Genomic DNA, 26263 nt, shown 5'->3' on the forward strand with positions numbered 1-26263 from the left:
GGATATTGGACTAATGTAACACATAGGTCCTTAATCAATCCTAGACACTTTACCTGAGTAGATTCAAATGAGAATAAGTCTTTGTAAGGCCTTGTAATGTCTAGCTTCAATTTCTCCATTACTGATTTGGGCATTAAATTGTGAGAGGCCCCAGAATCCAACATTACATTGTGTAGAATTTTTTCATGGATACTAAGGCTAATGTAAAAAGGTGGAACACCTCCTTCTAATGGTTTGCCATTAACATTTGGACCAAATATGAGTTCTGGTTGGTCATCAAACAAGTTAATTGAATCATCCTTTTCAGAAATGTTTAAGGTTTGGTTTATCTGTGATTTATAAGGTTCATTCTTTATTAGTTCTGTTAAGGGGACTGGAATCTTTAGCTTTTCTATCTCTGCTCCCAAACTAAATGGAAAAGAGGCTTTTTTTTTTTGAAGGTTTGGAGTCTTAGCAGCAGGGATTTGAGTAGGATTGTCTTCTTTTTCTTTATTGGGGATCTCCTTATGTGGATTTTCAAGTGGCATTGAAGCGGATGGTTGATCAATAGAAGGTTGATCAAAGTTTATATCTACAATTGTGGGGCCAGAAGGATTTGGGTTCTGCCTAGGGAGAATTTGAAGGATCTTTGAAACAGGGGCTTCTTTTATTTTCTTGGGTTGATTTTGTGTTGTTTTCTTAGTTTTGTTAGGGACATATACATTCCTTTTTCTTCCTAGATTATACTATTTGTGTACTTCAAAGATAGCAGAGTCATATCCTTGTTTATAATCAAATGATTCACCACACTGTACCTGTAATTGTTGTATAATATACAGTTCATGCTCATCTTAGGTTAGAAAAACAATGTCCTCATTGTTTATTCCCATTAGGTTAATTTGTGTATCATGCTCTGGATTTTCTGGTTAGGATGTCTTTGCATAATTTTCTTGAAAAGGAGGCCTTATGTTCTGATCTGGTCCGTTTTTCCCCATGTTTTGGTTTTTTTGAAATTTGGGTTTCTAATTGGAAGTGCTTGTTGGTTATCCCAATGGGGTTTCCTTTCCATGTTACCTATTCCCTACATTAGTCTTTCCATGTTTTTGGCCAAGTTATCTATTTTAAGATCAGATGGTGAATTTTCATCGTTAGAAGTTCTATTTTCATTCCTAACTCTAGCCCTTTTAGCTAACAAATTAGCTTCTACACTAGTAGCTACACTTTGCATTTCTTCTAATGTTGGGGGGTTTCTTTCCCTAAGTTGGTATGACATATCTGTATCAAAACCATCAGGGAACTTTATTAACGCTAAGTCAAGTGGGGGTCTAAGGTTAACTGGGATTGCATTATATATGTTATTGAATCTAGTGCAGTAATCTTGAACAGTTTCATTAGGTCCTCTCCTAATATTCTCATATTCTGAAAGGATTTGTAAGGGATTCTTTTTCTTTTCCCACCTATCAATAAACAACCTTTGGAAATTTTCTAGGTCTGCTATATGGTTGGCAGGAAAGGCTTTAAACCACTTCTTGACATCACCAATCAAATTTTGGGCAAAGAGTCTCATCTCAACATCGGCTTCATCTATTTCGTGTAGTTCAAAGAAGTTAAACATCTTGTTTACATGCTTCTGGGCAGTGTACTGACCAGTAGCATCAAACAAGGGAGTCTTACTCTGATAATCTGTAGGCATAGCATGAAGTTGGGCAGGTAAAACAAGAGGAGAATATTTGTTTTCCATTATTGTAGGTTGGGAGGGGTTAAGATGTGGGGTTGATATACTTGGAATTAATGTAGTAGTGGATGAAGGACTAGGAATAGTAGGTGGTGAATGAGTAATGATAGGTTGGTAAGGGAGTGAAGGTGTAAATGGTGGTGCAGAATGGACTTCAGAAGGTATTGAAGTCGAAGGGAGTGAACTCAAAGTAGTGGAGAACTATTTAGAAAACTCAGGGGTAGTAGTAGTATTAATGGATGATTGTGGAGATTTCAGCATGTACTCATCAATTGATCTGTTGGCTTGTTGGACTTCAAGGTCTGCAATGAAATCAGGATCTAGAACAGTTTCATATATTTCACTTTCAGATTTTGTTTTAAATAATGAAAGACCAAATTTCTCATCAAAGGGAAGATCTTCTAAAAATAACCACTCATCAGGACATGAATTAGCTTTAACTAAAGGTGTTTGACTAACTGAACTTTCTTCTTTTTTAGATTTTCTTGAAATCAGGTTGGGATTATCAACTACTAGGGGAGGGTTGGGATCTGGATTAGCCCTAGTAAAATGAGTCTTCCTAGAAGCCAAAATTTCAAAATTTTAATTGTTTTTGTAAGATTTTTTCAATATAACTTCTAACAAATGAATTTAAGAGGCTCAAAATATAGAATTAGAATTTTCTTAAAGCTTTATTAGGACTGAGGAATTGTTGGTTCCCCAGTATGGTCGCCACTATGTTATCACTCAGAATTTTCTCTAGAAGTTATTAGAAGAAAGAAAATGATTGAGGTAACCACAAACCAACTTTTGGGCATAGGCTCTAGCCAACCTAAGTCCAGAGAGGGATCTCTTTATATGATTTAGTTTTGTTTGATGGGATTTTAGGCCAGTTCTTAATGTTCAAGTGGTTTTTGATTTGTATTGAAGATTGGGTGGTGGGAGTCTTTAAACAGATGGATAGGATGATGTCTCTAGTCCATTGGGCTATGGAGCCAAAAAAAGAGTAGCAGGACTGGATCAACTCACTAAAGGGAATGTTCAAAGGGCAAGATAACAGAGTAGAGTGCAGGTCTTTAGGCCAAAGGGATGAAAAGGTTTTAACTAGGGTGAGAGAGCAATTAAGAATTCTTAGACCGGGATTGAAACAAGGAACAAAGGGTAATTGGAAACAAAGGGCAATTAAGAATCCTTTTCTATAGATTATAAAGAAACAACCTCAACTAAGGAGCAACTAAGAATTCCTTAACTTAGATTATCAGTAGAAAACATGTATTTGCCTAACTGTTATAATAGAGTGTAACTAAACAAATTCTGAGATAATACTTGAGTTATGGCATTCAGATTCAGATAAACATTATGGAAAAACTTTAAGAGATGACAACAACATGAGAAAATACTTGTCTGAACTTTGCTCTACACATGAATCCTTTGAAATATCTAGTCTTTATTCATCAATCCAGCTTGCTGGCTCAAACAATGCTCCAATGGCTTTACAGTCTTTCAATCAAGAAGTCTATAGAAATCTCTAAGAATCCACACCATATACTTCGAATTGTGAAGTATTTATACTAAGGTTTTATTACAAATATCTCAAACTAACTTGAGATTTAATCTAGAAAATACAAATATTTTCTCGTAGGAAGATAGAGACAGCTAGTGAACTGCTTTCATGTTGTCCTTTTTATTGTGGTACTACTGGATTTTATGGTTTGATTTTAGCTCTTTATGCTCTTTGTTGTTTGAATCATTACACTGGAGGCTTTATTTACTTCTGGCTTTCATCTGATACTCTCTGACTCTGATACTCTTTCACTCTGATGACCTGTCTTTATCCTTCACTGTGTTTTTTCCTTTACTGCACAATTTAACCTTTTACTATGTGTTTCAATAGTAAATTCTTTTGTTTTTATGTGTATCAGCATCGGGAAGTGGATATTGATCAAGTCTATGTCTGTTTTATTTGTTTGTCTTCTAACTACATCTTTGGTCTGGTTCCTCTATTTTGACTGTCCATGCTCTGTATAAGTGTTCTTGGTTCTGTGTGTAATTGTCTTCATCTTTGTTCCTTGTATAATGGTCTTCTTCTTCTTAATATAGGATTTTAACAGGTTTCTTATTGAGTCATGGAGTAAACAGGTTCTGCGACTAGTATCATAATTGTTTATCCAAGCTCTAGTCTTCGGCTGATTATCTGCAAAATTCAACAGTAATTAAGAAAACCTTGGTTTGCATGGAAGGTGATTGATGGATTTCTGGCACATGGATGCTTGGGGAAGGGGTCGTGGCAGTGTTTTGGATGTATATGGAGGTGCAATTGTGTCGCAGAGGTTCAGGGTGGTGCTGAAGGGTTTGACAGTTTTAACTGTGAAACGGACGAAATGTATGAAAACAAAGGTTTTTGGGGTTTTAAGTTTAACGAGAAACTTTTTTGAATATCGCACGAAATTGCATATTTACGAATCATAGGTGGTTTATCGGGTTGGCCGAGAGGTGGTATTAAGGGTCATCACACCGCTTTTGTGGCGTGGGCGGTTTTTAGGAGGGGTCACCCAATCTACTTTAGAGCGTGACACGTAGCATTCGGGGGGTTGGGGAAAACCGCCTTATCGGGTGGGTAAAGGTCAGCTATCAAGCTTGACTGATATGGTTGTGGTGCGTTAGATTTGGGCGCTTGTGATCTGACGATGGTCGGGTGGAGAAGATGTGTGGAGGAATTGAACAGGAGTTGAGGGGGGACCGAGGGGTTTTAATCACAGCGGTTTGGGATTAATTTAGGAATTAATCTTGCGTTAAGCAATCGGGCGGGGCTTAATCACGGGATCATGGAATCAGTTGAGGTTAATGACAGGATTAACTTAGGTTTACTGGGATTAGGTAAATTAAGTAAGGTCATATTGGGATATGGGTAATTTATATAGTTTTTATTAAAACTAAGGGTTGGGATATTTAATTTAGGGGTTTAATTAATATACGGGAAAAAGGTAATGTCGGGAATTATATAATAAAATTAATAATTAATATGAAATGCGATGGGCGAAGTACGTTTTTCCTAAGTAAAAAGATAAAATGTAACATTTCGTGCACTTTGATTTATACTTAGGATAAAAGGTTTTTTGTGGGTTTTTTAGTGAAAAGGGATTTACATGGGGGGGTTTCACTTTTCCTAGGTAAATGGTGTTTAACCTTAGGAAAAGGGGTTTTCTTAGGGTGATGAGGGGAAATGGTTTGTATGAAGGGAATATGATTTTATGAAGGGGATTCTAGCACTTGTGTCCATAAGTCATTAAGCCGAGGGTCCAGTCCCACCAAAAGTTAGAGAAATGCTCTGAGCCTCTTTGACTTGTAGGATTAAAAGTACTAGAACATACTTGTAGATAGGAAATTAGTAAGTAAAGGGGAAAAATGAATGAGGGGGAGTTAATCACATGAACTTGTAAACCTTTGTCTTTGCTTGCATAGTTGACCATACATGTTGAAAGATGTGTATAAGCATGATGCATGTGTTTTGATCCAATTAACTTTGTAGTTCAGCAACCTTTCTTCTACTTACCCATTTCTTACCTCTAACATATTTTCTTCATTTATTTGGGTGCATTTAGGCTAGCAAACCCTTATTCATCTATTTTTCTTTTGAAAAGTAATCTATCTATTTCTAACCTTATATCATCTAAGGGCTCTTTTTAAGCTTATGAGCTCCTTTTATTTTCTCTACCTATCTAATGATCTTCCAAGATTAAATTGTTTGGTCAGATTTTATTCTCTAACTGTAAACATAAAATTCAAAACTTGGAATAACCAAGATTAAATAGTTTCATTACCATGGATTGTGGCATGAATAACAAGTTGCATACAATCATTATAATGCATGAAAATAAATAGTAGTGGCATTTAGACTTGCACACTTTCATGGTCTCTTTGTTTTTGGGGTTCATATATTTTCATTTTATTTTTTGACCTTCTCTTATTCTTTTGTCTTTTGACTTTTCTTTTAGGACATACCATCTTTATATTTTTTACTTTTTATAATATGGAAAACATTTGCAGAAAGCAAAGGTATGTACAATATTACAAGGATTAACCTTAGTCATTTAAAATTATGACTCCTATTGGTATAGGAACCTAACAGTGGCTCCACTTGGGGATGGAATTTCCTTGTGAAATGTCAAGAACTTTAGAGATCAGTAACCTTTGAATTATTGTTGATGTTGCCTTGCAAAGTGTCCTTCTATGAATCTGCATTATTGATACTTATGATAGTGAATCTTTTAAAGCTTAGGGCCTTCTCTTCGGGCTTCAACTTCAAAGATCACCATCCAATCCAAACTAGAATTTTGAAAATAGAATATGTACAAATGAAAATTAGTAATTAGGTTCAAAGTAATGTTTAACATTCGACCATTCACTGGCCCACCTTCTGCATCTGTACCATCAATTTCTCTCAAGAAGAAAGCAATATTTCCTCTATAAGCATAAATGACATAGGGAACTTTCCATAGGAAATCAAATTTCCCATGTTTTCCTTTATCTTCCCTCCTTGAGTCCCACTTGAGCACTTTGTCACCAATGTAGAAATCTTCAGCCTTGGTTCTCTTATAAAAAATCTTCTTAATCTTTTCTTGCACAACTTGAGACTTGACATAGACCTCTTCTCTTGTTTGTTGTAGATGAATAGTTTGGTTGATTATTCTTTGGATACTATTTGGTTTAACCTGTATTTCTTGAAGTATATTCATTACTGGTACTCCCAAAGAGGATGGAAAGACAATTTCCATTCCATAAACTAGTTGATAGGGAGAAGTACCATTTGATTTCTTAGTAGTCAATCTGTCTGCCCATAAGGCATTAACTAGCTTTTTATTCCAAGTTTTCTTATTTTCCTCTAGTAACTTCTTGATGATATTTACTAGGCTTTTGTTTGAGGATTCTGCCAATCCATTACCTTGAGGGTAATATGATGTGGAATGGCCAAGGGTGATATGGTATTTATTGCATAAATCTATCATTCTTTTGGATTTAAAGGTTGCTGCATCATCAGTAATGAGCTTAGTTGGACATACAAATCTTGATAGAATATTGGTTTCAAGGAGGGTTATGATAACAGTATCTGTGGCTTGCCTTGAAGGTATGGCCTCTATCCATTTTGTAAAGTAGTCTATGGCTGTAAGGATCCATTTTTGTTGGGCAAAGGAGGGTGGGTGAATTTCACCAATGAAGTCTAAACCCCATTGTTTAAAATGTATTTCAACAGAGATTGGCTTGAGGGTAAAGGTAAGAGCTTTTTCTTCCCCTCAAAAATTTGACATTTGTGACAAGAGGTCACATATTTTTTGACATCAACAAACAAGGTAGGCCAGTAGAAACCAACTCTAAGGATTTTATCTGCATTAATCTTCCAATAAAGGTGTCCTCTACAGTCACCTACATGAAACTCTTGTAAAATTTTGTCAGATTATTCTTTTAATAAGCAATTGATAAGAATACCTTCATGATCTCTCCAAAACAAAACATTGTCTAATATATAAAATATTAAGGATTTCATCTTTAAAAACCTACTTTTAGTCCTAGATAATTCAGGGGGAACTTGTAAATTTAGTAAAACATAAATAATATCAGCATACCCTGGTGATTCAAGAAAGGCCTAGCTGATTAGTGGAGTCACCATCTCCTCTTCATTATCTATTTCTGCAATAAAGTTTATATCCAAGGTCTGATAGTTCGATTCAGCCATGAGCTTGGCTAAACCTTGGCCCTTGATTAATTCTGTAGGTTTGATTTCTATATCATACTCTAAAACATTAGCAATCCACTTTCTCCCTCTTTCCATCAGGACCATCCTGAGTTAGGATGTCTTTAACAACTGAATTAGGAACGCAGGCTACTATGTGAGAATATAACATGTATACCCTAAAATCTTTAATGGCTTTGACCAAAGACAAGGCCTGTTTTTCCATTATATTATATTTAAAGGGGGCATCTCTTAGGGCTTTGCTGAAGAAAGCAATGGGTTGTTCATAGCCCTGGTCATTTTTCTGTAATAGGACTGCAACTATTGTGTGCTATGAAGCAATGGAAAACAAAATGAAATATCTGTCAAATTTGGGACTGATTAATACAGGTGCGTTAGTTAAGGCTAGTTTGATGTCTTCAAAGGATTTCTTAGCCTCAACAATCCATTTTATGGTGGAGTCTTTTTTCAGCATGTTGTTTAGTGATCTAATTAATTCTGCTAGATTAGATATAAATCTTCTAAGAAAAGTAATTTCTCCTAAGAAAGCTTGTAATTCTCTAATGTTCCCGGAGTGTCCTATTTGTAAGATGGCTTCTATTCTTGCAGGGTCTATTCTTATACCATCTTTTGAAATTATGTGACCTAACAAATTTCCTTCCTCTAACCCAAACAAGGACTTTTTGGGGTTCAAAGAGATTCCAAACTTGCTGCATTTAATAAAAACTTGCTTTAGATGATCCAAATGTTGATTGTTAGACTTTGAAAATACAGTAATATCATTTAGATATATCACAAGGAAATTATGAATTTCTTTAGCAAAGGCTATATCTATAGCCCTCTGGAAAGTGGCTCCTACATTCTTTAACCCAATAAGCATTTTCACATACGTAAAAGTGCCCCAAGGAGTAGTAAAGGCAGTTTTGGGTTGGTCATCTAGATGAACTAAGATTTGATTATAACTAGAAAACCCATCCAACAAAGAGATTTTGTTTGATCCAACTACTCTCTATAAAATGTGATCCATTTTGGGGAGAGAGTAATTGTCTTTTAGTGACACTTTATTGAGGTTTTTGCAATCCACACAGAGTCCGATCTCACCAGTTTTCTTTCTAATTGGCACCAAGTTTTAGACCCAATCAGAAAATCTGATTGGTGCAATTATTTTGGCATCATACATCCTCTGAATTTCTTTTTCAGTTGTAGGTAATAAGACATGATTTATCCTTCTTAGTTTTTGTTTGAAAGGCTTTTGATTTTCTTTAATAGCAATTGTGTGTTGGATGATGTTGGTGTCATAGGATTTAAGGTTTTCGTAACTCCAAGCAAAAACATCCCTAAATTCTTTCAACAACTCAATGTATTTCACTTTTTCAGTTGGAGGTAATGATTTTGAAAGTTTGATCAGTTTAGGATTTTCATTTGTGCCTATATTACATTCCTCTATATCAAACCTTAATGGTTCCATTTTAGGTTTCCTAGGAACATCATTCAAATCAAATAAATCTTCCGGAGGGGTCAATCCCTTTCGTAAGAAGTTATCCTCGAGATTGATTACTTCGGTTTCTTCATTTATCATTTCATCAATCTACATTAGCTCTAAGTTATCTACATTTGATTTGGTAAATTTAGTTGGGTTAAGTCTATCTATTTTATCATCTTCTATCTCATTTATTTCTATCTTATCCTTAGTGTCAAGATCTATGGATGTATCAATATCTATATTATTATTTACAAACTCTTCTTCTGAAAGTAAAAATTTATTTACCTGCTTATCATTAGAAAATATTTTCCAATTATTCAAATTATCTGGAATTGTAGGTCTGTGCCTAAATTCAGCAGTATATTGATAGTTAGGTTGGAAGGGTAATTTACAAGTGCTAGCAAACATTGCTAAACTATGGGCTTGCATTTTATGTTTTCTAAGGGCTACTACAAGCTTTGTTTCTAGGAACGTGTTAAGTATTTCTATAATAGTATCTCTATAGAAATTTAATCTAGGGTCCTTAGTCATATATACAACATCAATCTGTTTTACAATTAGTTTAGAGTTTCCCATGACAGAAACTCTTTTAGCTCCTAAATTCCTAACTAACTTAAGACCTAAAATTAATGCTTCATATTCAGCTCTATTATTTGTACATTTAAAATTCAATCTATATGCATGGCCTTTTGAGTAATTATTCTCCAAATTATATATCCACACTCCTGCTCCTGCTCCTAACCTATTGACTGATCCATCAAATTCTAAATGCCATAATATCTCATGATCATAATTTTCACTATCTGGTGCAACAAAATTTTCATCATTCACAGCAATTAGACCTTCTTGTTCATTGAATAGATCTATAGTCTGGTTAGTTTCATTTTGTGTAGAAACTGCAATTTCTTTTGGTTCTGTATCAATACTGTCTAAAAGTGTTTCTTGATTTTGATCAACATTATACAAGATAACATAATCGATATCTGAGTGTATGGAGTAGATGGGAAAGTTTTTAGGCTGATCCTAGCTACTTACCATATATTTCATTAAGGTTTCTCAGTATAGTTTCTTAGGTTGTCCAAAAACAAAAATTGTTGCATATGACATATCTAGTTTTAGAGATCCCTGAAGTTTCGCTGCCCATGATCTAGATAACAGCATGCCATACTTTGGTGGGATGTCAACAACTACAATGTCCATATGGATGCTTTTGGCAGGATATTGGACTAAAGTAACACATAGGTCTTTAATCAATCCTAAACACTTTACTTGAGTAGAGTCAAATGAGAATAAGTCTTTGTAAGGCCTTGTAATGTCTAGCTTCAACTTCTCCATTACTAATTTGGGCATTAAATTGTGAGAGGCCCTAGAATCCAACATTGCATTGTGTAGAAGTTTGTCATGGATACTAAGGCTAATGTATAAATGTGGAACTCTTCCTTCTAATGGTTTGCCATTAACATCTGGACCAAATATGAGTTCTGGTTGGTCATCAAACAAATTAATTGAATCCTCATTTTTAGCAATGTTTAAGGTTTGGTTCATCTGTGATTTATAAGGTTCATTCTTTATTAGTTCTGTTAAAGGGATTGGAATATTTAGCTTTCCTATCTCTGCTCCCAAATTGAATGGAAAAGAGGATTTTTTGTTTGAAGGTTTGGAGTCTTAGCAACAGGGATTTGAGTAGGATTGTCTTCTTTTTCTTTATTAGGGATCTCCTTATATGGATTTTCAAGTGGAATTGAAGTAGATGGTTGATCAACAGAAGGTTGATCAGAGGTTATATCTACAATTGTGGGGCTAGAAGGATTTGGGATTTTCCTAGGGAGAATCTGGAGGATCTTTGAAATAGGGGCTTATTTTATTTTCTTGGGTTGATTTTGTGTTGTTTTCTTATTTTGGTCAAGGAAATCTACATTCCTTTTGCTTCTTAGATTATACTATTTGTGGACTTAGAAGATAGCAGAGTCATATCCTTGTTTATAATCAAATGATTCACCAGACTGTACCTGTAATTGCTGAAGCATATACAGTTCCTGCTCATCTTGGGTTAGAAAAACAGTGTCCTCATCATTTATTCCCATTAGGTTAATTTGTGTATCATGCTCTGGATTTTCTAGCTAGGATGTCTCTACATAATTTTCTTGAAAAGGAGGCCTTATGTTCTGATCTGGTCCGTTTTTCCCCATGTTTTGGTTGTTTCTGAAATTTGGGTTTCTAATTGGAGGTGCTTGTTGGTTATCCCATTGCGGTTTCCTTTCCATGTTACCTATTCTCTCCATTAGTCATTCCATGTATTTGGCCTAGTTATCTATTTTAAGATCAGATGGTTAAGTTTCATCCTTAGCAGTTCTCTTTTCATTCCTAACTCTAGCCCTTTTGGCTAACAAATTAGATTCTACACTAACAACTACACTTTGCATTTATTCTAATGTTGGGGGGTTTCTTTCCCTAAGTTGGTATGACATATCTATATCAAAACCATCAAGGAACTTTATTAACGCTAAGTCAAGTGGGGGTCTAAGTTTAACTGGAATTGCATTATATATGTTATTGAATTAATGTAGTAATCTTGAACAGTTTCATTAGGTCCTCTCCTAATATTCTCATATTCTGAAAGGATTTGTAAGGGATTCTTTTTCTTTTCCCACCTATCAATAAACAACCTTTGGAAATTTTCTAGGTTTGCTATATGGTTGGTAGGAAAGGCTTTAAACCACTTCTTGACATCACCAGTCAAAATTTTGGCCAAGAGTCTCATCTAGACATCGACTTCATCTATTTCGTGTAGTTCAAAGAAGTCAAACATCTTGTTTACATGCTTCTGGGTAGTGTACTGACCAGTAGCATCAAATAAGGGAATATTACTCTAATAATCTGTAGGCATAGCATGAAGTTGGGCAGGTAAAACAAGAGGAGCATATCTGTTTGCCATTGTTGTAGATTGGAAGGGGTTAAGATGTGGGGTTGATATACTTGGAATTAATGCAATAGTGGATGAAGAACCAGGATTAGTATGTGGTGAATGAGTAATGATAGGTTGGTGAGGGAGTGAAGGCGTAAATGGTGGTGCAGAATGGACTTTAGAAGGTATTGAAGTCGAAGGGAATAATGGTGAACTCAAAGTAGTGGAGAACTATTCAAAAAACTCAGGGGTAGTATTAGTATTAATGGATGAGTGTGGAGATTTCTGAATGTACTTGATCTGTTAGCCTGTTGGACTTCAAGGTCTGCAATGAAATCGGGATCTAAAACAGTTTCATATATTGCACTTTCCGAGTTTGTTTTAAATAACGAAAGACCAAATTTCTCATCAAAGGGAAGATATTCTAAAAATAACGACTCATCAGGACATGAATTAGCTTTAACTAAAGGTGTTTAACTAACTGAACTTTCTTCCTTTTTAGATTTTCTTGAAATCGGGTTGGGATTATCAACTACTAGGGGAGGGTTGGGATCTGGATTAGCCCTATTAAAATGAGTCTTCCTAGATTCCAGAATTTCAAAATTTTCGTTGTTTTTGTAAGATTTTTTCAATATAACTTCTAACAAATGATTTTAAGAGGCTCAAAATATATATTTAGAATTTTCTTAAAGCTTTATTAGGACTGAGGAATTGTTGGTTCCCCAGTATGGTCGCCACTATGTTATCACTTAGAATTTTCTCTAGAAGTTATTAGAAGAAAGAAAATGACCAAGGTAACCACAAGCCAACTTGTGGGCATAGGCTCTAGCCAACCTAAGTCCAGAGAGGGCTCTTTCTATATGATTTAGCTTTGTTTGATGGGATTTTAGGCCAGTTCTTAATGTTCAAGGGGTTTTTGATTTGTATTGAAGATTGGGTGGTGGGATTCTTTAAACAGATGGATAGGATGATGTCTCTAGTCCATTGGGCTATGGAGCCAACAAAAGAGCAGCAGGACTCGATCAACACACTAAAGGGAATGTTCAAAGGGCAAGATAACAGAGTAGAGTGCAGGTCTTTAGGTCAGAGGTGTGAAAACGTTTTAACCAGGGTGAGAGAGGAATTAAGAATTCTCAGACCGGGATTGAAACGAGGAACAAATGGTAATTGGAAACAAAGGGCAATTAAGAATCCTCTGCTATAATTATAAGAAACAACCTCAACTAAGGAGAAATTAAGAATTCCTTAACTTAGATTATTAGTAGAAAACATGTATTTGCCTAACTGTTATAATAGAGTGTAACTAAACAAATTTTGAGATAATACTTGAGTTATGGCATTCAGATTCAGATAAACATTATGGAAAAGCTTTAAGAGATAACAATGTGAGAAAATACTTGTTTTCACTTCGCTCTACACATGAATCCTTTGAAATATCTGGTCTTTATTCATCAATCCAACTTGCTGGCTCAGTCAATGCTCCAATGGCTTTACAATCTTTCGATCAAGAAGTCTATAGAAATCTGTAAAAATCCACACCACATACTTCGAATTGTGAAGTATTTATACTAAGGTTTTATTACAAATATCTCAGACTAACTTGAGATTTAATATAGAAAATATAAATATCTTCTTGCAGGAAGATAGAGATAACTAGTGAATTGCTTTCATGTTGTCCCTTTTATTGTGGTACTGCTGGCTTTTATGGTTTGATTTTAGCTCTTTATGCTCTTTTTTGTTTGAATCATTACATTGGAGGCTTTATTTACTTCTGGATTTCATTTGATACTCTCTGACTCTGATACTCTTTCACTCTGATGACCTGTCTATCCTTCACTGTGTTTTTTCCTTTACTGCACAATTTAACCTTTTACTGTGTGTTTCAATAGTAAGTTCTTTTATTTTTATGTGTATCAGCATCAAGAAGTGGATATTGATCAAGTCTCTATCTGTTTTATTTGTTTGTCTTATAACTATATCTTTGGTCTGGTTCCTCTGTTTTGACTGACCATGCTATGTATAAGTGTTTTCTTCTTGGTTCTGTGTGTAATTGTCTTCATCTTTGTTTCTTGTATAATGGCCTTCTTCTTCTGAATATAGGATTTTAATAGGTTTCTTGTTGAGTCTTGGAGTAAACAGGTTTTGCGACTAGTATTAGAACTGTTTATCCAAGCTCTGGTCTATGGCTGATTATCTGCAAATTCAATAATAATTAAGAAAACCTCGGTCTGCATGGAAGGTGATTGATAGATTTCTGGCACAGGGATGCTTTGGGAAGGGGTCATGGCAATGTTTTGGATGTAAATGGAGGTGGAATTGCGTCATAGAGGTTTGGGATGGCGCTAAAGGGTTTGACAGTTTTAACTGTGAAATGGGCAAAAGGTATGAAAAAAAAGGTTTTCGGGGTTTTAAGCTTAACGGGAAACTTTTTTGAATATGGCACAAAATTTCATATTTACGAATTGTAGGCGGTTTATCGAGTTGGTGGGGAGATGGTATTAAGGGTCGTTGCACTGCTTTTGTGGCGTGGGTAGTTTTTAGGAGGGGTCACCTAATCTACTTAAGAGCGCGGCACATAGCATTCGGGGGGTTGGGGAAAACCGCCTTATTGGGTGGGTAAAGGTCGGCTATCGGGCTCGGCCAATATGGATGTGGTTCGTTAGATTTGGGCGATTGTGATCTGACGGTAGTCGGGCGGAGAAGATGCGCGGAGGAAATGAATGAGAGTTGAGGGCCGGGGGGGTAGGGGTTTTGATCACAATAGTTTGGGATTAATTTAGGAATTAATCCTGGGTTAAGTGATCAGGCGGGGCTTAATCGCGGGATTAGGGAATCGGGTGAGGTTAATGACAGGATTAACTTAGGTTTATCAGGATTAGGTAAATTAAGTAAGGTCGTATCGGGATATGGGTAATTTATATAGTTTTTATTAAAACTAAGGGTTGGGATATTTAATTTAGGGGTTTACTTAATATACAGGAAAAAGGTAATGTCAGGAATTATATAATAAAATTAATAATTAATATGAAATGTGATGGGTGGAGTGGGTTTTTCCTAAGTAAAAAGATAAAATATAACATTTCATGCACTTTGCTTTATACTTGGGATAAAAGGTTTTTTGTGGGTTTTTTTGAGCAAAATGGGATTTATATGGGGGGGTTTCACTTTTCCTAGGTAAATGGTGTTTAACCTTAGGAAAAGGGGTTTTCTTAGGGTGATGAGGGGAAATGGTTTGTATGAAGGGGATTCTAGCACTTGTGTCCATAAGTCATTAAGCCGAGGGTCCGGCCCCACCAAAAGTCAGAGAAATGCCTTGAGCCTGTTTGACTTATAGGATTAAAAGTACTAGAACATACTTGTAGATAGGAAATTAGTAAGTAAAGGGGAAAATGAATGAGGGGGAGTTAATCACATGAACTTGTAAACCTTTGTCTTTGCTTCCATAGTTGACCATACATGTTGAAAGATGTGTATAAGCATGATGCATGTGTTTTGATCCAATTAACTTTGTAGTTCAGCAACCTTTCTTCTACTTACCCATTTCTTACCTCTAACATATTTTCTTCATTTTGTTGGGTGCATTTAGGCTAGCATACCCTTATTCATCTATTTTTCTTTTGAAAATTAATCTATCTATTTCTACTCTTATATCCTCCAAGGGCTCAGATTAAGCTTATGAGCTCCTTTTATTTTCTCTACCTATCTAATGATCTGCCAAGATTAAACTGTTTGGTCAGATTTTATTCTCTAACTATAAACATAAAATTCAAAGCATGGAATAACCTAGATTAAATAGTTTGATTACCATGGATTGTGGCATGAATAACAAGTTGCACACAATCATTATAATGCATAAAAGTAAATAGTAGTGGCATTTAGACTTGCACACTTTCATGGTCTCTTTGTTTTTAGGGTTCATATATTTTCATTTTCTTTTTTTACCTTCTCTTATTCTTTTGTCCTTTAATTTTTCTTTTAGGACATACCCTCTTTACATTTTTTACTTTTTATAATATGGAAAACATTTGTAGAAAGCAAATTTATGTACAATATTACATGGCTTAACCTTAGTCATTCAAAATTATGACTCCTATTGGTATAGGAACCTAACAAGCTCCATAAACCAACTCCGCAAGAGTTAATGTATTCATGTGAACAAGCCTACATGACCACAAAGGGTTAATGCAAATGGTTAAGGGTTTTTGTCTATCCAACGACGGTCAACATGGTGAATAACGTATTAACATTTATTATATGCCATGAGTCTGCTCCACCAAATCCGTCGGGTCACGGTTAGTTAACTGCGCGATAATTGCGCACTAATCCGCAGTTAACAACTAATCAACTCCACTTAAATTTAATTAAACCCGGATTAGTAGTTGGCAGAATTTTGGTGGATTTCACTAATTTTGGGCTTGCCCCCAGATTTAACGGACCTAACTAGAGTTCTTATAGATTTGGAGGAGAAATTGTAGGGAAAAATTGTTTGAGCCATAACTGGAGCAATTTTCGACCAAATTGAGCTCAGGAAAAGGTGTTCCTAGCTAATTTCGACATTCTGAACACATTGGTTCAGGTATCAGGAGAAGTAGAGATTTGTAAACAACATTTTTTTCCATATTGAGCTAATATAGAGGCCCAAGCCATGGAAGCTGGACCAAGGAGATGTAGCCCAATAGGGGTGAAATCCTTCATCAAAACACTATATTAAAGTTTTCAATTGATGGTTTGTTGTACTTTTTATTGTTGTTGTTCAACATTATTCTTTTAAGCTGTTTTTCTCACAAATGTCACATTAAACTTGATGAAATTTATCTGTTTCAATCACCAAACAACCTAAGGAAATATACGCATAGGAAGCAATGAACAAGCATGTGTTTATAAATCTGTAATTGAAATTAGCACAACAAAACTAACATTCAATAATAGATCATCGCCTTTCGCTCATCGCTTAATGTAAAGGCACGGGTCTGTCCACCGATTTAAACGTTGATTCTCTGTGTTAAAGCCACCGGGTTAAGGTAATGTGCGGTTAAGAGGTTATGAAGGTTTTTATATGTTTAAACAGGTTATTACCCACATACTATTCTAGGTTCAAGATTCTTGGTATGGAAACCACTTGCCTGCTATACTTGTCATTTGTTGAAACTATTAGGGTTGAGGAGTTAGCCACCAACATATATAATGGATTGTTTGCACAAGAAAAAGAGAGAGTATGGCATAAAAGTTTAGAAACTATTGTGTACAGTAGTAACCTGACCTGGCAGCAAGTTGTAACCTCGCCTTGAGCAGCAGGGAGGTTTTGAGAGGGTGTAGAAGCTTCATTTCTCCGAAATTGGGTGTTCGGATAGGCGATTTTGCACAAATTTTTGCCAGGATTTTAGTGGTACTACTTGTTTTTGAAGATGGGCTCTCCATTCTTCGTCCATCTTCCAGCTTGTAGGTATAAGGATTGTAATTGGATGTTTCTTTTACGTTATGTATTTTTATGCCACTCAATGAATGAAGGCCTCCCCACTATTGAGCAGGGCCCGAAGACATAGTCCAAATTGGATGAACTTCATAATCAAATCTTTTGGTCATGGTTTCATGCTTATCTTATTATTTCCGCATTGTTTTATGTGCTTTTAAGTTCCATGTTTAATAAGCTCTGTTTCATGTAATTCTGATGCATCTATAAGTAAAATATTTTGGATCACATTCTCACTTCTTCCACTAAGCATCTTCTCTTCCATAATATCATCTACTTATGTTTCATTCAACATAAAATAATACCACTTTATTTCTCAAGAAATAAACATTCGACCTATTTCTTTGATAAACCCCTTTTCACATACAAATTTCCTTTTCTTATTAAATGAAGTCTCCACTAATTTCCATGCTCAATGTATTTTCGTTCAATGAAATTTCCCTTGCTACATTTAGGGTATACCATACACTCTAGCAAAGATCCACACTATGTTCAAAGATTGCAGGGTCAAGTTTTCCCAATTCAACTTAATGCAGGTTCAATTCAAACTATAACAAAAAAATCCCAAATCTCATGATTTACCATATGCAGGGTGTTTGCCTTTAGTGGTTGAGAGAGTTTACATTTAGTCTCAATTTCCAACACACAATTCTTAAGGAATTAAATGTAGAATTTCCTGCAAATTCTCTACAAATTTATCTCTGAGGTATATGTAGAAAATATGACTGTAGATTAACTCGATAATGCAATATAACAAAGAAAAATACTATAATCTACTTCTACTATCAAACTTGTGGAAGCTTAATCGATTTTAGCAAGATCAAGAAGAACACATATAACAGAGAAGAAGAATCAATACACATGAAACACAAAAGAATACTCTGGGGAAAGCCTCAGCTAAAAAACCCACTATCTATATTATCATACAAGGTGGAAATACATCAGAATCATACAAAGCCTTAGCTCTCACAGCTAGCCAGCTGTCAGTACAATCCTCGTGGATGCTCATAGGAAATCAAATATTCTCACAAGCCTTCTCCTCTGCCCTCCAATCTCCTATTTCCTTGCACAATTTCTCTGGGTGATCCTCCTATAACCAAGTGGAAGCCTGATCACTCACATTGATCTCACACCTTGTAAAACTGCGCAATCCTCAAGGAACCTTATTCCTTCTGCATGGATGAATTTCCTTTATAGGGAAACTCATGCAACTGATAGTACATTGTCCCTGTATTTTATCTCAACTGGGTCTTTGTTTGAACTGACATGCATGAGTTATTTATGAGAGAATCTTTAGTTATCTGGAATACACTAGTTGCATGCATGCATGCATTAACTGACTAAACTCACAATTAGTTTCTCAAACTATTTGGAACTAATTTAATTGGACTTAACTCAGTAAACTGAGCTAACTAATTACAACTCAAATACAACTCAACCTTATCTCCTTAATTAATGGATAATCTCCTTAATTTAAGAGATAATTGTTGCATGACTTCACAAAGACTTCTAGCTTGAATTTCTCCAACTAATTAATCCAAGATGAATTAATTAATTATTTTCCAAGCAACCGGTGAGACTAAATTCGAATTTTAATTCTCAATTTTAATTCAAGGACAAATTAAAATTGGAATATTCTAAATTCTATTTTTAGCATTTCTTGTTGCTATTTTCAACACTCCCTCTCAACAAGAAAGGAATTCAACTAGATCCCGATCCTGAACCTTTGGAATGTTCTGCATGAAACACTTCTCTCAATTGTTTTTTCTCCAGCAACTCCAGAAACAAAAAATATCCAACCTGAATCAGTATGATGCATTTGTCATCAAAGTCTATGACTGTTATTGCCTCTGTCGACTGAAAACTCTGCACTTCTACTAACTCTGCCTTTCTGTATTATTGTCAGTCCTTCTCTGCTCTCATTCAGTATCTAACTGCTCTAGCCTCTGTCACTTTGATCTCTGACTGCATCAACCACACTAATTCCTCCTGCTACTCTGTACTTTTGGCTCCCATAGCAAGATATGATCCATGAGATAAAACCTCTCAATGGACCCTGCCCAATTTTAGCCTTCTTAAGAGTATCACTTCACATCGCCCCACCTCACACCTGGATGTATGGCTACATGTGATCCCTCTATCGACTTGGCTCGAAATTTCCCCCTACTAGAGGTCTCTACATGAGTGGATACCTCCACTCGGTCTCCTCTCAGTATCTCCAATTATGGCTCCTCCACAATTGTCTGAGACTTCTTCTGGGACTGCATGTTGAGAGGTAATTTAATCTCCCTCCCAACCACCAAGTCTATAACATTTGCCTTGCTCCTCAAGGCTTTTCATGCATCTTGTACCTCAAGTGCATACAGGTTCTTGGCTAGCACACCAATCTGTTTCATCTTTTCCGTTGTCACGAAATTTTCTGGAAAAAGCGCTGATTTTAAATCAGTGATATCTCCCTCATAGAAATTCCGATTCAACCGATTGTTTCTTCGAAGTTGGGTATTTTTTTGCAAGGAATCTAGATCTACTATTTGTTTCTAAAAATTTTGCATAAAAAATTTCAGATCTTCTCTGCAAACACGTGGCCCATTTTTATTTTTTTTTATACTTTGAATTCTCTTCTTCGTATACTGTTCACTGCTCCGATAAACTTGGCTCTGATACCATGTAGAAGTTCCTACAAATTCTCCACAAATCTACCTCTGAGGTCTATGTAGAAAATCTGACTGTAGATTAACTTGATAATGCAAAATACCAAAGCAAAATACTATAATCTACTTCTACTATCAAACTTGCAGAAGCTTAATCAATTTGAGCAAGATCAAGAAGAACACATATAACAGAGAAGAAAAATCAATACACATGAAACACAAAATAATACTCTGGGGAAAGCCTCAGCTAAAAACCCCACTATCTGTATTATCATACAAGGTGGAAATACAACAAAATCATATAAAGCCTTAGCTCTCACAGCTAGCCAGCTCTCAGTACAATCCTCCTGGATGCTCATAGGCAATCAAAGCTTCTCACAAGCCTTCTCCTCTACCCTCCAAGCTCCTATTTCCTTGCACAGTTTCTCTGGGTGATCCTCCTGTTACCAAGTGGAACACTGATCCCTCACACTGATCTCACACCCTGTAAAACTTCGCAATCCTCAAGGAACCTTATTCCTTCTACATGGATGACTTTCCTTTATAGGAAAACTCATGCAACTGATAGTACATTGTCCCTATCTTTAATATCAACTGGGTCTTTGTCTGAACTGACATGCATGAGTTACTTATTAGAGAATCTTTAGTTATCTAGAGTACACCAGTTGCATGCATGCATGCATTAACTGACTGAACTCACAATTAATTTCTCAAACTGTTTGGAACTAATATAACTGGACTTAACTCAGTAAACTGAGCTAACTAATTACAAATCAAATACAACTCAACCTTATCTCCTTAATTTAAGTGATAACTGTTGTATGACTTCACAAAGACTTCTAGCCTGAATTTCTCCAACTAATTAATCCAAGATTAATTAATTAATTATTTTCCAAGTAGTTGGTGAGACTAAATTCTAATTTTAATTCTCAGTTTTAATTCAAGGAAAAATTAAAATTGGAATATTCTGAATGCTATTTTTAGCATTTCTTGTTGCTATTTTCAACATTAAATCCAAATTCAGGTTGTTCACACCTTTTAGGAAGTTCAACGAAGGTTGAATTTCATATCTACACCACCATACTGAAATTAACATCCACAATCATTTGAGAAAGAGCTAAATGATCTACTGAAGGCATAAATGCTAATTTGAATGAGAATTCTAACTATAATCAATTCACTCCGCTTCACGACTCAGGTGCTCAATTTTGTCTCTTCAATGAAATTTTCCCACACCTTCCAACATAGAGAGCCAATTAACTCATTTGTGCATCTGAGAGGAGTATCATCCATGATGCACTTTCAATTAACAAACACAACTTCAAACCTTCCTATGATCCACCATTCTATAAGGCAGGTAAAAAGATAACCATGCAACTATGCACAAATTCAAAAGACAGTTTTGACGGGCAATACGCATCACAAAATACACATATAATTTCAACCAACAATTCTCATAGATGCAAACAAAATTATTCATACAAGACAATATAGTGAAAACTTTAGTCCATTAATTATTTTTTGTATATACATGCTCAAATTCTCATTTCCTAACCTATTGGCCTAATTTGTTTTTTAATGGCCTATTCTGCTCTGCTCATTGATTACATTGAATATGTAACACACATAGGTAAATTTGAATTAATTTTAGATCCTATACAAATTCCTAGTCAAGCTCCTAAGATCCTACGAATCTCTTAGAATACCTTGGATCCTAAAATCTCTCATAAACCTCCTAACTGAATTATGTATTTTAAGTGTAGATTCAATTAATCTTTATCTATTCAAATATCTCACTTCTAGAACCATTTCTCACATTAACTGAAAAAAATAATTATTCATGTAGAAGAATAAAAATTCTTCTCAACTCAAGACTTTGTCTTAAAGCTTTGTCCTTCAAAGGCTGATTGTCTTGGAAGTTGTAATGTCTTGTATCAGGGTTTTCCTCTTTGAATGATTTTCTAACCCAAGTGACCAAGCCCATGTCAAAGGATTGAAGTTGGAATGTTGGAAATTGACCTGTAAGCATTTCCAAAAGGACAACTCCAAATGAATAAACATCCCATTTATGTGTTGGATTATGGCCAACAACAGAGGCTTCTAGAGTTTGTTAACTACTCACAATTGAATGTGAACTTCCACCATTAGTTTTCCATTCTACAATTGATCTTATAATTCCTCTTAGAAATGTGCTTCCACGAGTAGAAACTGAGGTTTTTCCTGATGGAAGGCATCCACCAAGAAGTCCTCCACTTTTTTTAGGTGCAACTCCACTGCCTGCAATACTAATGAGAAGATCCAAGAAAAAATCTAAAATATATGGCTGCATATTTTTATCCAAAAGAATATTTGTGGGCTTAATGTATCCAAGTACATATTTATGAGGACTACACTCATGCAGATAGGCCAGCCCACATACAGTTCTGTTGGAATTTTTATCCTGGATGCCCATGGCAAAGGTGTAGTTGGATGACCTGGTCTACTTGCAAGAATTGGTAGGAATCGTCAGGCTTGTTGTCAACCTATAAAAGATGATATAAAAAGATGATCCTCCCACTACATATAAAAATATGATATATTTGAATATAGAGCTATATTTAAAGCTTATAAACAAATAAAAATCCATGAATTTGATATAAGTCATCATGAGTTAATCGATTGAAGTGGTATGAGAAACTTTGCAATAACAAATGTTCTTTTTTTAAACTAGAGTAAGCCTTCCTACCTCAAAACTACGAACAAAGTAGGCCAAAAACATTTTTCAAGCAACAACCTAGGATTGATAGAAAATAATGAATCAAATAGATCTAATAACAAATGTTGAAAACCATTTTTTGATTTCCATTCTCATTAAAATCCATACCCTTAAAACTATCAATATTATACCCTACAAATCGACTTGTATTTTGAGCAATCAAGGTGAAGAGAAAAAATCCACCATAAAAAAACGAACTTAAAACTGAATCTATAGAATAAAATTTACCATGTAATGAAACTACCAAGCTTCCATTTGGAATGAAGTCAGATATTAACAATTTCTCATCAAATACAAAATAATATGCTTGAATTTCTCTATATTGGGATGTCGAATTCGTCCAGTGGCTTGAAATTCAACCTCAAATTTCTCAAATATTTGAGCACCTCCCTCCCTCAACCTCCTCATTGTCATTGAAATCCCATTGCCAAGTACCACTTTGTACATAATTCCCAATCCACTATTCTCTAATTCATAAGTAGAAGATCTGAGAAATTCATCTAAATAAAAGTTGAAACCTTTGTCAATGGGAATGAGATTTCCCTTGTCTCCCTTCTTTGAGGTTGTTTTAGAAGTCTCCACATTGTTACATAAAAATTGAGGAATCTCACCTCCCGCCAATATCTCTTTTCCTCCACATCTACACCGTTTTCCTTGGTAGATCCTAGCCTTCTAATTAAAACAGACAAAGAGTAGGCCAATCATGGGAATGGCCACAACATTTCTTAGTGATGTTGCAACAATAACACTAGTTTTAAGACCTTTTCTTACTGCAGGGACCACATCTTGATTAGTAGGGCTCCCTGAGGAAGGGCCTTGTAAAGGAAAATTAAGATTAGGAGGTGTTGGTATGGGATTTTTGCAAGGAATTTGTAAGGGGAATCCACAAAGCTCTAAATTGTTTACAAAGGTTGTGGGTTGTTGATTTGCAAGAGATCCATCTTGTGGAATCGATCCACTGAGATTATTGTTATGTAAATCTAAACTAACAATTAGAGGCAAATTACCGAGAATTCGAAGAAATGGGCCCAAAAGCCTGTTATAGGAAAGATTGAGAGTGCCCGACAATGAAGTAAGGTTACCGACATACCCATGGATTGATCCATTTAGAAGAAAGATCTAAATACACTTATATTGTTAAGGTTTGATCTAAGCCCATTTGGAATCGGCCCTATGAAGAAATTGTTTTGTAATAGCAACATCTACAACAATTTACACCTCACCAACTCTTGAGGAATAGGCCCACTAAGGAAATTTCTCAAGAGATCAATGTAATAATAATAGGTTATAGCAAGTGAAAATATAGAAATGATGTTCTCAAAGGTTTTCTAAAAGTCTATCCCCATGTCACTCTTCTGAACAAGAAAGGGAAGACAAAAATATGAAAGTATTAATCTTCTACCAAGGGACCTACATTCATAAAGGGAAGATAGAAATGTGAGCACATTAAAATTATACAAAAGCACCCAAGTTCAAATCCGAGTAGGCATAAAACCTGCAAATTGAGTTCTTGGTGGAGTTTCACTGCGTTTCAAATTTAGCATTTATTCAAAAAAAATGTTAGTTGGTGCAGAATTATAAAATTACAGTGCACTTGCAGAGCCCTGGGGAGAAGGTAGAGGATTTCAAAATGCGTTCATAAGTATGACGAAATTCCCTCATGTATCCAAGATAATAACGTGCCTTCACATTCAACAATCTCCAATCTATCTCATATGGTTCCACTAACATCATTCTCTCAAGGGTTTCCACGATGCCTTGTACATTGTGCTTCATTATCCTAGTATGAAATTGAATCTTGAGAGAGTTCATGTCATTGGAATGTGTTTTAAGATATTCAATCGTTGAAGCTTCCCCTCCATCTCCATCCCATTCTCCTTCTCCTTCCTTGAATTGTGTGGTGGGAATGGGAATGGTAAAATTGTTTAGCTGGCTATCAACACTATCAGTCGCAGTAGTGGCCGACGGAGAAGGAAAACAACAGTGCACTCCTCCATTAAAAAACATGTCAGCAAGAACATGGTAGTAACCTCTCTGGCAGAGAAGGAAAATAATAGGGCACTCCTCCATTAAAAAACCTGTCAACAAGAACATGGTAGCAACCTCTCGAATCTTTTTCTTTTCTTCTAATGGGATTGAGTTTGACTAATCCATATGACTGACTTGGCTAATTTATTATTGTTAAATCCCAAAAATTGATTTGGGTTTCGTTTGGAATGCACTTCTTCTATAGGCCTTGTACAACCCCTCCAACTTGGAAAATCACTTTCAATGTTTGATCTCAGTGCATCCCTAGCACTACTTCTACATGACCACACCGCTTCAAAGTCAATGCGATATTTATTTTTCCTGGTAAAAATTTCAAGTTGACAAGGTAGCTTCCATTAATGTTGCCCCACACCCACTTCAAAGTCAATGCAGTGTGTATTTTTACTGGTAAAAATTTCAAGTAGATAAGGTGGATGCCATTAATCTTGCTTCCACTTTTTAGTGGGCAACCAACATGTATATGTCCAATGAAAACTCCATTTGGAGTTGTGGGTCCACACACCTACCATCTCCCTATCCCCATCCCTCACAATGGCATCCCATTTGGTGTTATACACCCTAGGTGACGGGTTTCTGAGGTGAGATTGCAAGACAAAGTCTCCCCTTTGAGACTTTACCCCAAGATCATACATTCTCCAAAATATGCGTAGCCAACGAAGGAGATCGTTGACCTGGGTAACTACACCAGACATGATAGGCTTTCAGCTTCGTATGATTCTATTTGCAAATTTTATCCTAGATGCTCATGGAAGAGGTGTAGTTGGATGGCCTGATCTATTTGTAGGATTTGGTAGGAATCGTCAGGCTCGTTGTCAACCTATAAAATATGATATAAAAAGATGATTCTCCCACAACATATAAAAAATATGATATCTTTGAATAAAGAGTTAGCTTTAAATCTTATAAACAAATAAAAAATCCATGCATTTGATATAAGTTGTCATGAATTAATTAATTGAAGTGGTCAGAGCAACTTTGCAATTAAACTATTTTTTTTAACCTAGAGTAAGCCTTCCTACCTTAGAACTATGAACAAAGTAGGCCAAAATTGTTTTTCAAGCAACACCCTAGGATTGATAGAAAACAATGAATCAAATTAGATCTAATAAGCAATGTTGAAAAACATTTTTTGATTTTCCTTCTCATTAAAATCCACAACCTTAAAACTATCAATATTATACCCTGCAAATAGACTTGTATTTTGAGCAACCAAGGTGAAGAGAAAAAATCCACAATAATAAAAAACTTAAAATTGAATCTATAAAAGAAAATTTACCATGCAATGCAACTACCAAGCTTCCATTTGGAATGAAGTTAGATATTAACAATTTATCATTAGCTACAAAATAATAGGCTCAAAGTTTCACTATATTGGGATGTCAAATTCGTCCAATGGCTTGAACTTCAGCCTAAAATTCCTCAAATCTTTTAGCACCTCCATCCCCCAACCTCCTCACTGCCACTAAAATCCCATTGCCAAGTACCACTTTGTACACAATTTCCAATCCACTATTCCCCAAGACATAAGA

General features: G+C 35.5%; 2 pseudogenes; both read right to left on the reverse strand.

Annotated features, from left to right (window-relative positions):
• Nucleotides 1–21764: 21764 nt before the first annotated feature.
• LOC149197772 (receptor protein kinase-like protein ZAR1) lies at nt 21765–24105 on the reverse strand (annotated as a pseudogene).
• Nucleotides 24106–24260: 155 nt separating this feature from the next.
• Nucleotides 24261–25426, reverse strand: LOC149197773 (uncharacterized; annotated as a pseudogene).
• Between the last annotated feature and the right edge of the window lie 837 nt (nt 25427–26263).

Source organism: Pinus tabuliformis, chromosome 2_2, assembly GCF_031772625.1.
Source record: "Pinus tabuliformis cultivar Carrire ecotype Pingquan chromosome 2_2, CPIR1, whole genome shotgun sequence".
In the NCBI taxonomy this organism is placed as follows: Eukaryota; Viridiplantae; Streptophyta; class Pinopsida; order Pinales; family Pinaceae; genus Pinus; species Pinus tabuliformis.